The sequence below is a fragment of the Peromyscus maniculatus genome, chromosome 18, assembly GCF_049852395.1.
Source record: "Peromyscus maniculatus bairdii isolate BWxNUB_F1_BW_parent chromosome 18, HU_Pman_BW_mat_3.1, whole genome shotgun sequence".
NCBI classification, from domain to species: Eukaryota; Metazoa; Chordata; class Mammalia; order Rodentia; family Cricetidae; genus Peromyscus; species Peromyscus maniculatus.
In genome coordinates this window covers 605,316-621,390 of record NC_134869.1, presented here as the reverse complement: position 1 = coordinate 621,390, position 16,075 = coordinate 605,316, and the positions used below count along the sequence as shown (strand labels likewise).

The 16,075-nt window shown below is 40.5% G+C and overlaps 1 pseudogene; it reads left to right on the top strand.

Annotated features, from left to right (window-relative positions):
• The first annotated feature begins 948 nt into the window (after nucleotides 1–948).
• Nucleotides 949–15,113, top strand: LOC143269428 (uncharacterized; annotated as a pseudogene).
• Nucleotides 15,114–16,075: the final 962 nt, after the last annotated feature.

The window sequence follows — 16,075 nt, the reverse complement described above, 5'->3', positions numbered from 1 at the left end:
TTTTTCTTCCATTTTTTTATTTCCTCTTTAATGGAGTTTTTCATTTCCTCTTTAAGGGAAGTTTTTATTTCCTCTTTAATGGAGTTTTTCATTTCCTCTTTAAGGAAAGTTTTTATTTCCTCTTTGAGGGAATGCTTTATTTCTTCTTTAAGGGTCTCTATCATCTTCTTAAAGTCATTTCTTCTGTTTCTTCTGTCTTGGTATGTTCAGGTCTTTCAGGTGTAGAATCACTAAGTTCTGATGTTGCCATATAGGTCTTTATGTTGTTGCCTGTATTTTTGCACTGGCGTCTACTCATTTCTTCCTCTGTGTGGTGCAGGTGGTGTCTGTGTCTGAGAGTGCCTCTCTTGTTCTAATTTTTAGTCTTGGTTTAGTAGGAGTTCTTGGTTAAATTGGTGCTATTGGGCTATTCCTTCAGGAGCAGCTGATCTCAGTCAGTGAAGTATATACTTATGATTCTGGTGATCTGGTTTGGTGGCTGGGCAGTGCCTTCTTCTGTGTTCCCAGGTCATGTTTTGTTAATTTGTCAACTCCTTAGCTGATCTTGTTTCTTCAGACTTCCAACTGTAGGCATCTGAATCCTCTCCCAGATGGGTTTCAGCTGAGCAGGGTAGTCTCACCAACACCTCCAAGTTGTTGGGTTTCGCAGGATCAGCAGCTGGGCCCTGGGTTGTCCTCAGATGGAGTGTTCAGATTCGTTCTGGTTCCGTCCCACGGACATAGCTTCTTCCCCAGGTGTTGGGGTTAGAGGCATCCCTGTTCCAAGCTGCATCTGCTTGTCTCCATCGCCAGGCCTGTCTACCTCTGTGGTATGCTGCCGGGCCTGTATGTCCCTGTCAGCTGCCGCTGGGTCTGTATGTCTCTGCTGGCTGCCACTGCAGGCCTACCTACCTCTGCTTGTCACTGCCACTGGGCCTGTCTACCTCTGTGGACTGCCACCGGGCCTGTATGTCTCTGCGGTCTGCCGCCTGCCTCCGGGCCTGTATGTCCCTGTCGGCCACCGCTGCCAGCCCGTCTACCTCTGCGGGCCACTGCCGTGGACCTACTGCTGTCTGCTTGTCTCTGCCACATGGCCTGTCTACCTCTGCCAGCTGCCGCCGTGCCTGAATGTCCCTGTTGGCTGCCGCTGGGCCAGTCTAACTCTGCGGACCACAGGCCTACCTCTGTCTGCTTGTCTCCACCGTGTGGCCTGTCTACCTGTCGTCCTTGTTTAAGGGACTATAATATATTTTGTAGATCTGTCTTTCTGTCTTGTTTTGTCAGTGGTGCCATCTATGTTATTGATTTTATTAATTATAATCCAATTATATTGTTTATTTTCTGGAAAATGATGGAGCTTCACCATTTTTATATTTAGTAACTTAGTATGATATGAGTTCCTTGAGTTTTGTTGGTTTGGGAAGTTTCTGTGGAGATATAGTTTTAGTTTTCTCTTCTTAATATGAGATACTTGCCTTTTCCCATTTCCAGGCATATCTGTGTTTTCCAGTTGTTGCTGTATTCATGGTTTGTGTTTTTGCTGCTTAAGTGACTGACATGATTCATACATTGGCTGTGGATCTTTAAAACCTTCTTGTATATTATTATCTCTTTTTCCTAATTAGCCTCAACCACCAGCATGACATAGCCTAGAGCCTAGAGCCATCTGAGGGAACATCGATCGAGGGTGTGCCTAGATCAGACTATCTGATGGCTGTTTCTGAGAGAGACTGAGTTGATTATGATAGATGTCTGAAGTCTCTTCCACTGACTTGTCAGTATCTTTCAGCATGTGGGCCTGGGCTGGATAAGAGAGTGAGCTGAGCAGGGGACAGTGACAAAGCAAGAGAGAAAACCAGGAAACACTGTTTCTCTGTGTTTTCCCTTTAGGTATTAGCTTGGGTTTCTATCCTAAGCTCCCACAAGAGGTGAATGTGACCTATGGGTATCAACCAGATACTTTTGTTCTTTACCTGAATTGTATTTGGTTAGAAAATTTAATCACAGCAACAGAGAAGAAAGGTAGAACAAAAATGGTACCTTAAATGTAATTTTCTTGCTGCAAAGGACTTGAAATTCTTAGGCCTATGCTCAGTATCCTGAATGGAATTGTTTTGTCATTTTTTTTTTATTTCTTAGAACCCAGCACATGGCCCTGGGTTCCGTCCTCAGCTCCAGAAAAAAAAAGAATGTGGAGGACTTCCCTGTCACCTGCCTATACTAATGGATGGCATTATAATTTTTATGCATCTTCAATTGCCAACTTTGTCCTGCAGCAAAGGCATCTAGCTACTGTTTAGTACTAGATAAGTTTCAAACTGGAGTTAGCAGCAACTGCATAGACCAGTGGATATAGTGAATTTGGGTAAGTGTAGCCACTATTGCTTTAGACAAAATTATTTTAAGCACTAAAATCTCCCCACTCATGAAGTTGACCTAAAATGGTTCAGTAGCTAACCTGAGTTAGTTCTTGTATGTTTGAAAAGCAATCACAAAACACAGTATATTTGCACTGACTTTAGGTACCAGCATCTATTTCATTTAATTTTATTACTTTTTTGCTTTATGTTTTTTTCTTTATTTAGTAATTTTTTATATAAATTTTACATACCAACCTTAGATGCCCCTTTCATCCCTCCTCCTGCTACCTCTGGCCTTTTTCCCAACTGACCCTCCATTCCCTCCTTCAAAAAAGAAAGGCCTCTCATGAGGAGTCACTAAAGCTTGGTATAATCAGTTGAGGCAGTTTCAAGCCCCTCCACCTTTTATCAAGTCTGTACAAGCTGTTCCTCCATAGGTAATAAGCTCCAAAACTGCAGCTCATGTGCCAGGGATAGATTGTGATCCCATTGCCTGCAGCCCCTTAAACAGATCAAGCTACACAATTGTCACACTTGTGCAGAGGGCCTAATCCAGTGCCATGCAGGCTCCACAGCTGTTGGTCTAAACTTCATGAGTTCCCACTAGTTTTCTTTTGATGTCTCTGTAGATTTCCCCATCATGATCTTGATGCCCCTAGATCATAGAATCCCTCTTCCCTCTCTTAAACTGGACTCCTGGGGCTTGGCCTAGTGCTTGGTTATGGATCTCTTCACCTGCTTCCATCAGATACTGGATGAAGGTACTGTGATGACAGGGTATTCACCAATCTGCTTAGCAGGGTAGGCCAGTTCAGGCACCTTCTCCATTATTGCTAGTAGTCTAATCTGGGGTCATTCTTATGGGTACCTGGGAATTTTCCTAGCAATTCCTCCCTTACCCCATAATGTCTCCCTCTATCAAGATATCTCTTTCATTGCTTTCCCACTTCATCCTTTTCCTAGTTCAACCATCCCATTTTATCATGTTTTCATCCCCCATTAACTCCCCTCTATTTCCCACTATTGTCAGTTTATTTATGGAGATATCTGTTTTCTCTTCATGAGATGATCCATATATCCCTCTTTGTAATATAGCACTAATAAAGAGAAGGCCCTTCTCAGCATTTGAAGCCTAAAAAGTTACTGTAAGGGTAAGACTCCATCCATCTAAGCTTTTTATTTATGGAAGGAATAGTTAACATGATTTCTTTTTTCTTTTTCTCCTTTTTTTTGGCTTTTTGAGACAGGGTTTCTCTGTGTAGTTTTGGTGCCTGTCCTGGATCTCACTCAGTAGACCAGGCTGTCTTCAAACTCACAGAGATCCTCCTGGCTCTGCCTCCAAAGTTCTGGGATTAAAGATGTGCACCAACACTGCCTGGCTGGCAACATGATCTCTAACCCCCAAAAGAAACTTCATACAGAACATGTTGAAACTCTTTTCCAAGCATGGTAGCATCCATCACAACATAGAAGCCAAATTCAGGGAGTTAACCCATGTTGAACTGGTTCTGGAAACCAGAAAGATACAAAATTTATAGGTCATAGATTCTTCCCCTGTGGTTTCAGTTCAGCACTGTTGTACCCAAATATGTTTGGCAGATTCAGAAACCCAGTGAAGAGAATAAGAGAGTTCATGCATGAAGCCATGAAGATGAAACAAGTGTTGTATTTTTAATGATAGGATGCTGCAATACCCAAGCTATGAGATATCTGCCTTGGGGAGCTGCATACAGTGAGTGAAAGTAGCAAAAGAGAGACAGGCTTGAAAATTTTCAGGGATATAGACATCTCAGCCCTTTGAGAATGAAGCCCCATCTGTCAGAGACAGAGATACAGGATTCGTTGTTTGACCTGCTGAGTTTTAGTCTTAGTTTTATTCCAATCTTCCCTCACTGTGCCCACATCCCTTTCTTTCCTATTTTTAAAATAATTTATTCTTCACTCATACAGTACATTCTACCTGCAGTTTCCTAGAACTGCCCCAGAGGTCCAGCCTTTATAACAACACTCAGTGCTTAAAGGGAAATAAACAGCATTGTGAAGCTATGATATTTTTTTGTCTGGGATTATTAGGGAAAATAAGAACACTCACATACTCTCTTGATGGTTTCTTTTCTTTATTCTCTCATGTTCTCATCATGCTGTTCTCTCTCATTGCTCTGTACTATCATGTGTTTTTACAATTTATATATCCAAACAAACTCTTTTAGAAAATAAAAGTCATAAAAAGTTGCATTTATAGATAATACATGACTAGAAACAGAGAGATCCTGACATCTCTCATGCAGTATATCTATGAAGCCTTTCATGAGCAAGAAAGGGGCTGTGTGCAAGCTTCTGATTATACAAGAAGACCTGTAGCTTCTCAAAACTTGGGCTTCAAGTCAGAGCAATCATTGGTTGAACAATAAAGAACTCTGATCTACCTTGCTCCAACATATATTGCGGGTATAACTAGTGTGTTTCCAAAGTTTTGTGTCTTGCTTGGTTTCCCAGTCCCACCACTGGGAGCCTTATGTGTTTACAGAAGATGGTTGATTCAGCCTCTGTGTTCTTTATCACAAAGAATCCTCACTGAAGTCACTCAGATTCCAGGAAGTTTGCACTCTACTGTTTCCACATCCCCTGCCGAAAGCTCGCCTATTCTAGTCAACTCTCCGTGTCCCCCCACCATCCTTTCCTTACTTACTTGACCCCTCCCATTACAATCCCCAACTGCCTCCAGTGTACCCACTAAATCTATTCTATTTCCTTCTCAGGAAGATCCATGCATGTTTCCTAAAGCCATTCTTGTTACTCAGCCTCTCTGCATCTATAGATTCTACTGTAATTTACTGTGATTGTACTTTACATAATTACTAATACCCAGTTATTAGTGAGTATATACCATGATTGTCTATGTTCTTCTGGATTTCCTTCCTCAGAATCATAAAGAACTCAAGAAATTAGACAATAAAATTTGGATGTAAGGATATGTTGCTTTGGAAAGGAGTCTCTGCTTTTGTTTCCATAGAAAGCAAGAGGCTATAGATTTGTTCCAGATTAAGATACATCAGGTTTGACCAGCCAAGACCCCCTGAAAGGTCTCCGATGACACCATGGCCCAGATGATCCAACATCCAGAATGGTTTCAAGGCAACTGGCTCAGACAAAACACCCTCACAGACTACTCCATAATTCTAAAATTTTCTTTGTGTCCCCATAAGATACAGTGCCCCCTCCAACAGAAAGTAGTAAGAGAAACTATGCCCCAATTCCCAAATACACCAAGCTGGCTTTGGAGATGGAAGTGGCTCACTCCTTCTCTAAACCCAGACATATTGTTTAAAAAAAGATTAAGAGATTCTTGTGTCCCAAATCAAAAGAGCCCTCTGATTGGGGACATAAAAAAAACCAATATTTTTATTTAAAACACGTTGATCATAAATACAATCTCTTTCTAAAGTAAAAAAGGAGATAGTGCAGATATAATAAGATAAAAGGATAGAATAATAAACCTACTTTTAAAGAACAACTTGTTTAAAAATGTTTTGCATTGCTATAGATTTTAGTTTATTGATACAAGTTTAAGCTTAATTTTGTTATACTGTATATGTATTTCTACTCTCATTTGAGGTATTATGTTTATGTAACTCATTTAGATTGTGATAGGTAATTAACAGATACAGATCAATTAGTCTTTTATAATAGTCAAACTTATAGTCATGTTAAGTTTTCTAGGTATACATAGATATAATTCAATTAGGTAGGTAACCTTCAAACACTTCAAAGACCTACAAAATATGATATTTAAAATGTTTTAAAATTTTAAACATTCTGGACAGTGAGACATGTCTGCTCGTGGCAGCACCAATTTACTTCAAAAAGGAAGATGCACATCAAAGAACTCTATTATATAGTTTATGTTCACCTTGACAAAAATAGCCATTTAGGCATGAAACTGTTCTTGCCTGGACTGCTTGATCGACTGGACATGCAGGACCCATAAAAAGGTGAAACTTTACTTGGCAAAATGGTCCTTCAGGTTTTTGCTTTGCAGAGGAAAATGCTGGACATTCTATAGGACACAGAGAAAAATGACTGAAAAACTCTAGGCCTGTGTACTAAAGACAAATGTCCCAACTTTACGAAAGAACATTAGGTGTCAGTCTTGTCTTGGGTCCAATCTTCCCTAATTGTGTCTCCATTTCTATGTTTTGGAATGTGAATGATACTCTGTGCCATTGTATGCTGGAAAGATGGAACTTGTTTTTTTTTTTATTTTACAAGATGTGACTGTCAAGAGATTGTCTTGAGTGTCAGAAGAGACTTTGGACATTTGAACAGTGTAGGGGCTCTTGCAGACTATGAGGATTATTGAAGTGACTAAATGCATTTTCTACATGAATGACCATGAGCCTATAATGACTTGAGTCAGAATATAGTTGATTGAATGAAAAATCTCCCAGATACTATGATGTATTTGGACATGTGTCTCTCCTTGGTGACTTGTTTATATTACTTGTGAAACTTTTAGGAGTGGGAGGTTTTCTGGATGTAATTCCTCACTGGAGATGTGATATTCATCTTTATAGTCTCAACAAATTTTCTATTGTTTGTATTTACTCTGTTGTGATTGAAACAAATCAGCCAACTTCCTTGTATTGTCATGCTTTCACTACCACTGTAGACTCTATTTCTAAATCACATAAGATACTTTAGAAGTAATCGGTATTCACTGATAATGCAGTTTGGTAGCCTGCTCTTTTAACTTTTTTGTTTGTTTTTGAAGACAACATTTCAGACAGCCCTGGCTGTCCTGAAAGGAGCTCTGTAAACAATGCTGACCTCTAATACAGAGATCACACTGAATCTGGATCCCAAATCCTGGGAATAAATGTGGTCCAACATTCCTGGCATTTTTGTTTTTATATTATTGGATGATGGGCCTGGGATGTTTGTTTTTGTACATGTCAAGCATAGGCTCTTGTTCTGAGCTTCACCCATTTTGTGAACTTTAAAATTTGGCAGAGGGTATCATTCTCTTTCTCAGGATGGCATGTATTAATGACATTAATACTGCCTGTGCCTTCTGAGTCACTAGATTGCAGGTGCATGACCTGCTTTCTGCCTGTTTGTTTTTTTTGAATTATTAAATGAATGTGAATAATTTCCTATATGCAAGAATACACACCACATGGGTACCTGGTTCTCACAGTGATTTAAAGATGGTCTCAGAAACCCTGAACTTGGAATAATGGATAGTTCTAACCCCCCCATGTAATTACTGACAATGGAGCCTGCCTATGTGCAAGAACAGCAAAAGCTCTTTACTACTGTGACATCTCTTCTGCACGTTGTTGATTATTTATGATCAACATTCATATTGCTAATGTTTTCATCTGTCCATGTGTAAATATTACAACATGCAGTACCCTTTAGTAAAATCTTACTGATGTTAGAGTTTAAATTGTGTCACTTCAGGTTTCTGGAAAATGAAAACAGAACTGGAGGGAATACATAACACTGTGTAGGAACTTCATTAAAAACCTCTTGAGTACTTTCTATCTTTTTTGTTTATTTGATTTTAGCATGGGAGACAGGGACTTAATATGTTCTCCTGCACCAGATTGCATAGATTAGGGTACAATTCAACTTAGAGGCACCTGCCTTTGCATACTGAGTGTTGAAGTTAAAGGTGTGAGTGAATACACTCAGCTTCTCCAGCCCATTTTTCCTTTTTAGCTAGTAATTACTCATATAATTTCTCTCATGTGTATTCTGTACTGTGGACCTGTTTCTTTATTTCACTATGTTTGTTTTTATGCATTTCTCTTGCAAGATGATAACCCATTCAAAGGATACAGAAATGTTAGAGGTGACCCCCTTATTCAGTTTCCTTCTAAAGTGACATGGTAGTTCCACTATAATGTCTATGTCATAAACGAAATGCAAGGAGCACCAGAATTATATAAATATACAGTCAAAGAAGTATACATTTACAATATTGTCAAATTCATGCTTTCTGTTGTATACATGTATGGAATGTTTTAGAATGCAGTGACCTATGATGATGTGCATGTTGACTTCACTTGGGAAGAATGGACTTTGCTGGATCCTTCCCAAAAAGAATCTCTACAAAGATGTGATGCTGGAGACCTACAGGAACCTCACTATCACAGTTAAGACTGAAATTTCCTTCATGTTTTCAAATAAAGGGACAACTGTTCCTTGTTTATTGATGCTCTTCTCTAATTTTATTGAAAAAGAAGAATGGGTGAATGAATTGTTCATGATTCTAATGTTCATTGAGGATAGTAACTTAAATTTTCCAGTTTTTCAATAATATGTTATACCTTTTCTGGTACTATATTTTAGGATACATTTGGGAAGACCATAATGCTGAAGAGCATTTTCAAAGCTCTAGAAGACATGAAAGGTAATTTTTATCTGCAATTTGATTTAAATGTGCCTCTTAAGAAATTTTAATGTGTCCTAGAAGTTTTACCAAAAGCATCAGTGTAACTAAGTACCACTTAAAGTGCAGTGATGATAATTAAATTCTCACAAAACCATAAACCTAAATTTTAGGTAGGTGAATTGCATTTGGAAGGCATTCTTTAAGAGGGAAGACAAGGAAACAATGCTTCAAGAGATGTGACCATTTGAATCATAGCACCATAAGAGAGATGCTATAGAACTGTCAATCCATTTATTTCATACTACTCATATTACAAAATTATACAGATTGAAGAGGTGATATATATCTGCAAAACATTCAAGTAAGCCAAGAGTCCATAATAAAGCTAGTAATGCTCTCATACTTATTGTGACCATGCTGTGTAGTTAGAGGGACATTTAGAGTCCAGAGTCAATGGGAATTATTGTGGAGAAAACTTAATCCCTATACCACAAGTCTATGAGGACAGAAAATCAAACTGAATTCAATGTGGAAATCTTTTATTTGTTATTGTTCCTTTACTAGATATATCATACATCACTCTGGATACAAGCCATATGAGCACAGAGATATGGAAACACATAACATACCTCTCTTTCAGAGCAGTTAGACAAAGTAGCAGTACCCATATTGAATATACTTGTTAAAATTGATTCAAGTATACAAGTAATTGTTTTTCTAACTTCATTGCTAATACATAAATAAACTTACACTACAGAAAAGTCCTGAGTTCTAGGACTATAAATACCACATAAACACAGTGATAAAATTTTAAAATCTGTTTCCTTTTTACATTTGGACCAAATTGTTAAATTAATTCTTACAGATGTAAAGAGTCAACAGCATGTTGATTATGGTAAAGACTTTATATATGCCAATTTTCCTTGTAGGCATGAAAGAAGCCAAACTGGAGAGAAACCTTCTGTATATACTCAGTGTGGTAAAGCCTTTGCATTTGATAGTTAGGTTCAAAGGCATAAAAGAACACATACTGGAGAGAAACCCTATGAATGCAATCATTGTGGTAAAGCCTTTGCATATCAAATATTCTTCATGAGCATAAAAGAACACATACTGGAGAGAAAACCTATAAGTGTAATCACTGTGATAAAGCCTTTGCTTATCATAGTGATCTTCAAGTACATAAAAGAAGACATACTGGAGAGAAACCCTATGAATGTAATCAGTGTGGTAAAGCCTTTTTATGTCATAGTTATCTTAAATGGCATAAAGAACACATACTGGAGAGAAACCCTATGAATGTAAACAGTGTGGTAAAGCCTTTGCATATCATAGTGATGTTCAAAGTCATAAGAGAACACATACTGTAGAGAAACCCTATGAATGTAGTCAGTGTGGTAAAGCCTTTGCTCAACACAATACTCTTCAATTGCATAAAAGAACACACACTGGAGAGAAACCCTATGAATGCAATCAGTGTGGTAAAGCCTATGCTGATAGCAGTACTCTTCAAATTCATAACAGAACACATACTGGGGAGAAACCTTATGAATGTAATCAGTGTGGTAAAGCCTTTGCACAACACAGTCATCTTCAAAGGCATGAAAGAACACATACTGGAAAGAAGTCCTATTAATGCAATCAGTGTAGTAAAACCTATGCTCACCACAGTATTCTTCAAATTATTAAAAGAACACATACTACCGAGAAATCCTATGAATGTAATCAATGTGGTAAAGCTTTTCCATGTCACAGAACTTCTAAATAATTAAAGTATATAAATGATCATTAGAAACATGATGCCTCAGTATTAAGATGTTTTTATGGACAATTTGAATTACAAATCGAATGCAATCCAAAGACAATGTCTAACAATTTATAACAGAAAAACTGATTACAAGGCTGTTAGTTATTTTGCACTGCTCTTAACCTGCGAGGAAATGTCACAAAACATGACAGAATCCACTAACAAGAGCTTTATTAAGATAAGAGAGCCGGGCGGTGGTGGCGCACGCCTTTAATCCCAGCACTCGGGAGGCAGAGCCAGGTGGATCTCTGTGAGTTCGAGGCCAGCCTGGACTACCGAGTGAGTTCCAGGAAAGGCGCAAAGCTACACAGAGAAACCCTGTCTCGAAAAAAAAAAAAAAAAAAGATAAGAGAGAGAGACAGATGTGACAGGCCTGTTGGAAAGACATGTGCATAAGGAGAGAAGCTGGGAATATGGTGCCAGCTTATAAAGGCTGGGTCATGCATGTGTACACAGGCTCATGTGGCTACACCACACATGCACATAGACCACATGGTTGTGCTGCTCGCTTTACGCAACCATACAAAGCCACAGGGTCCTGGTCACATAAGACGTTTTGACCCAGAACTGGCTATTATGACCCAGAACTGGCTATTTTCAACTAGAACTGGCTAGGCAGAAGTGTCTAGGTCCACCAGGCATGGCCAACTATGGGGGCATGTTGTGAATCTATCATCCCTGACTCTTGATTTTTAAAAAAAGAAAAAATGGCAGTTGAGTGGGTATGGGGCATCATTTCTCTCAAAGACTGCATCTGGCTAAATAATGGGCATCAGTTGATTCTTGGGGGAAATGGGTAGGGTAGCTTGTGAAGTCCTGGGATGATGGTGGGAGTCCTGAAAGGAAGTTCTGTCATCCCCTTGTTCTGTAGCTGTCCGTCCTTCATGGTTATGGCTGGGAACCTTTTGTCTTACAAGATACTGGTGACATAGAAAAAGCTTAGAAAAAAATCATTATTATTTCATTTTTGGAGTTGACATTTATCTGAGGTAGATCTGGCCTTAGTACTCTGCTTTATTTTTACCAGAGACAAGCCTTATTAGAAGTAATTTATTTAAGGCACATGTTTCCTTCGTTAGTTTAGCATTTAGGAAATGCAGGTGATCAGCTTCTGAGTATTGAACAATGATAGACTGTTGTGTTACATTTTTCCTTACTACCTGGATGATTCTGATGGTTCTTTTTGCCTCTGGCTCTGTGTAGCCCTAGTTGGGAAAGGAAGGGGTGATACCTTATTCCTCTGGAATCAGTGACAAGGCAGTAGATCCTGGTGTCCCTGTGCCAGTTGGAAGGCACGGGTAAGAGCTATCAGCTCAGCCTGTTGGTTACTGGTGTGTGTGGGTAATGCCTGTGCTTCTCTTATCTTAGTATCTGACACTATGGCATAACCCCCTTTACGGGTCCCTTTATATAAAAAGGAGCTACCATCTGTGTACCAGGTATAAGTCGCCTGAGGCAATGTGCCTTCCTGTATGTGTGAAGAGTGAGGTAACAATTCCTCTAAGGTTTCAGTTCAGGAATGAGGAGAATAGTCAGCATTAGGTTGAGGGAGGAGGCTTGAAATATTAAGAGGTGGACAAGTCTGGAAAGTAGTGTGGCATCCTCTCGTAATGCCATCTGGAGAGAAAAAACCTGGGAAGGAGGTAAAGTTTGTGAGACTTTATAAGCTAAGAGATGGGACAGATTATAGTGCAAGAAGACAGTAATGGGTGACCCAAAGCTTAGCTTCTTAGATTCCTGAATAAGGAGCTCAGCAGCTGCTAGGCATGGATGAAAGGTGCCCAGCCCTGACTGGTAAGGTTTAACTTCTTTGACAGATAGGCTAGAGTGCAAAGGAGGGTCTCAGCTGATGCCCTAGAGTTTCCAGGGCAAATCCCTCCTTCTCTGCTACATAGAGGGAGAAGGGATGTGTGGTAATATTTTATTTGTACTGAAATGTGATTTTATTTGTATGTTAATAAATAAAGTTGCCTGGGGGTCAGAGCTATAGCAAGCCATAGCAGAAGCTGGGTGGTGGTGGTGCATGCCTTTAATCCCAGCACTTGGCAGGCAGAGCTAGGCAGATCTGTGTGTTCAAGGATACAACCAGCATGGAGACACATGCCTTTAATCTCAATACCAACCATAGAAGACCTGGATGTCTGTATAGATGGGCAGTGATGAGGAGGTCATGTGGTTGGGTTTACAACCAGTGAGAAGGCAGAATAGAAAGGCAATAAAAAGGACAAACACACAGGATGTAGGTCTCCTGGCTGAAGAGGACAGCAGCAGCAGTGAAGGGTAAGATTTTTAGCTCTTAGCTCTGACTTCTTGGGCTTTCATCTCTGCATTGGCTCTGTGTTTTTTATTTACCAAGCCGGTTACATCTATAGGGATGGGTTAAGTCTGGAAGATGAAGTGCTGGGCCCTGAAGAAGAGCCTGTTGGAGCTTCTGAGAAGGTTTAGTGTCAGGATGGAGGAGGGGTTCATGTGGTGAGCCCTTAGCTGCCTTGTATAAGAGGTGAGCAAGGAGAGAAAAAGATGGAACCCAAGACTGTAGGAAACCAGCTATTCCTAGGAAAGACAGAATCTCCTATTTAGTAGAAGACTGGATTAGATGCTTTCTGTCTACAGTAATAGCCTCATGGGTTGGAGTAATAGTTATATCCAAATAGGTCACCTGGGGAGTTGACAGCTGAACTTTAGAAGGAGATAACCTATAACCTCAGCTGGATAAGAAATTTAGGAGAGCATAGGTGTTAGTTTGGCTAACCTGTAAGGATGGGCTACAGAGGAAAATATCATCTACATACTGTATTAGTTTAGAGCCAGGGAGAGACAGAGAAAGGAGGTCAGGCAAGAGCCTGACCAAATAGGTGTGGACTGTCTCTGAATCCCTGTGGCAGAACAGACCAGGTCAGCTGTGTGGACAGGTGAGTGTCAGGGTCAGTCCAGGTGAAAGCAAAGATGTTTTGAGACTGAGGATTGAGAGGAATAGAAAAGAAGGCATCATTGAGATCTAGAACTGAGAAGTGAGAGGTTCCTGAAGGGATAGTGGACAGGAGAGAATAAGCGTTAGGCACTACAGGATGGAGGGGGACCACTGAAGAGTTAATGAGCCAGAGGTCTTGAACCAGGTGGTAGGTTCCATTAGATTTTTTAACTGCAAGTATGGGAGTGTTAAAAGGTGAAGAAGTTGAGTGGAGCAGCTTTCTCCTGAGAAGGTCAGAAATGATAGGCTTAAGTCCTCTTAGGCTCTGGAGTGAGAGAGGGTACTGAGCTTGGGTGATATATCTGATAGGGTTTTGTAGCTGGACAGTAATAGGCTGATGGTGCCTAGTGATAGAAGGGTTCTGGGTATCCCAGACTTTTGGGTCTACATGAGAGGCTGGCAAGGGAAAAGAACTGTTAGAGTCAGTAGAGTGAGTGGCTAAGAGAAGGAGGAGGGGAGCTGCTGATGCATCTGGGGTGAGGCGAATGTGTGTAACGAAAGAAATGGACACTCCTACCTTAGCTAGAAGATCCCTTCCCATTAAAGGTACAGGGCAGCTTGTCACCACTAAGAATGTGTGTGTGAGAGGGATGCCTCTGAAAATGCAATTAAGTGGTGGTGTCTGATGAGGTAGGTAAGGCTGTTCCCCAACCCCAACAATAGGGAGATGAGAAGGAAAGGTCGGCCCCCAAAACTCTCTCAGAACAGAGTAGGTAGCTCTGGTGCCCAAAAGGAACAAGATGGCATGCCCATTTACTTTTATTACTACCCTTGGTTCCCTGTGTGAGATGAGAGTGGCTGGGGTGGAAACCGGGCAGTGTCAGTCATCACTGTAGGCCAAGCCTAGAAAGTCAGCTGGAGGGTGATCTTTGTCTGGCATTCCTATGTCACCTGGGACATTAGGGCAGTCAGCTGACCAGTGACCCTTTTGGCAATATTTTGGACAAAGCCCTGTCAGTGCCCTTCATGGGGTGGTGGTGCAAGCCTGGACCCTATGGCCTTCTTTCCCACACTTGAAACAGGGACCAAATGGCTTTTGGAGAGCTGGTCGGATAGTCTTTGCCAGCATCTGGCAGCTCATCAGCCAAAAAGCAGCCTCCCCCCTCCCACTGTGTGAAGCAAGGGTTCCCCGGAAATCCGGAACTGTGTCTACTGCTTCATCAAGCCGGAAAAACGTGTCACTCCCACACAGCCCCAGAATGCACCCAACAGTGGTGGTCAAACCATGAGGAATATCTCAAGCTGCAGATGTGGGAGATGGTTAGAAATTTAAGTCTGCGATAGGGGCTGACCATAACCAGTAAAGACCATGGTCTGGTTTTTCCCCCGGTTTCAAAAATACTCAGTGAGATGCTGGATGTTCAATGGTTGTTCTCACAGATTCAGGAAACCATTTACACTGCCCGAAATATGGGGGACTCACCAATCGGAGCAGAGGTGTTGCATGGATATTCGTGCAGCCAGGCGAATGGACAGTGGTCTGTCACGTATGGAGCAGAGTCCCCAGTTTACTGGTTTCCTGGTGCAGAGAGCCTGGAAGTGCCTGCTTCATCATGGCACCAGATGTTAGTTATTTTTGGCACTCTTACCCTGTGAGGAAATGTCACGAAACATGACAGAATCCACTAACAAGAGTTTTATTAAGAGAGAGAGACACATGTGCTCAGGCCTGGTGGAAAGACACCTGCATAAAAAGGAGATGGGGATATAATGCCAGCTTATAAAGGCTGGGCCAGGCCTGTGTACACAGGCTCATATGGCTATTCCATGCATGTGTGTAGATCACATGGTTGTGCTGCACACTTTACACAACCAATCAAAGCCATGGGGTCCTGGTCATGTGAGATGTTTTGACCTGGAAAAAGCTATTTTGACCTGGAAAAGGCAGGGTGGAAGTGTCTAGGTCTGCTGGACATGGGAGCATATTGTGAATCTCTATCACTTATCACCTTTTCACTGTGCATAACTTTTGTAATGTGAGTGGTATGAAATAAATGTATTGGCAGTTCTACAGCATAGCGCATAGTGCTATGATTCAAATGGTGATATCTGTTAAAGCATTATTTCCTTGTTTTTTTTCTTAAAAGAATGCATTGCAAATACAATCCACCTACCAAAAATTGAGGTATGAGCTTTTGTCAGAATTTAATAATGATCAATGCACCATAATCAGTGCTTATTTACACTGTTGCTTTTGTTAAAAACTTGCAGGACACATTACAATTTTTCAGAGGCACATTTGCATTAGCTTGCACATTAAAATTACCTTCCATATCTTCTAAAACTTTGACAATGTTCTTCAATATTATGGTCTTCCCAACTGTATCCTAAAATATAATATCAGAAAATGTATATTATTGAATACTGTGCAAAATTTAATTTACTATCATCAGTAATCTTAGAACCATGACTGATTTATTCACCTCATTCGTCTTTCTCAATCAAATTACAGCGAAGGTCCAAAACCGAGGAATAGTTGTCCCCTTATTTTAAAACCTGAAGGAAAATACAGTCTTACCTATAGTAGTGAGGTTCTTGTAGGTATCCAGCTTCACATC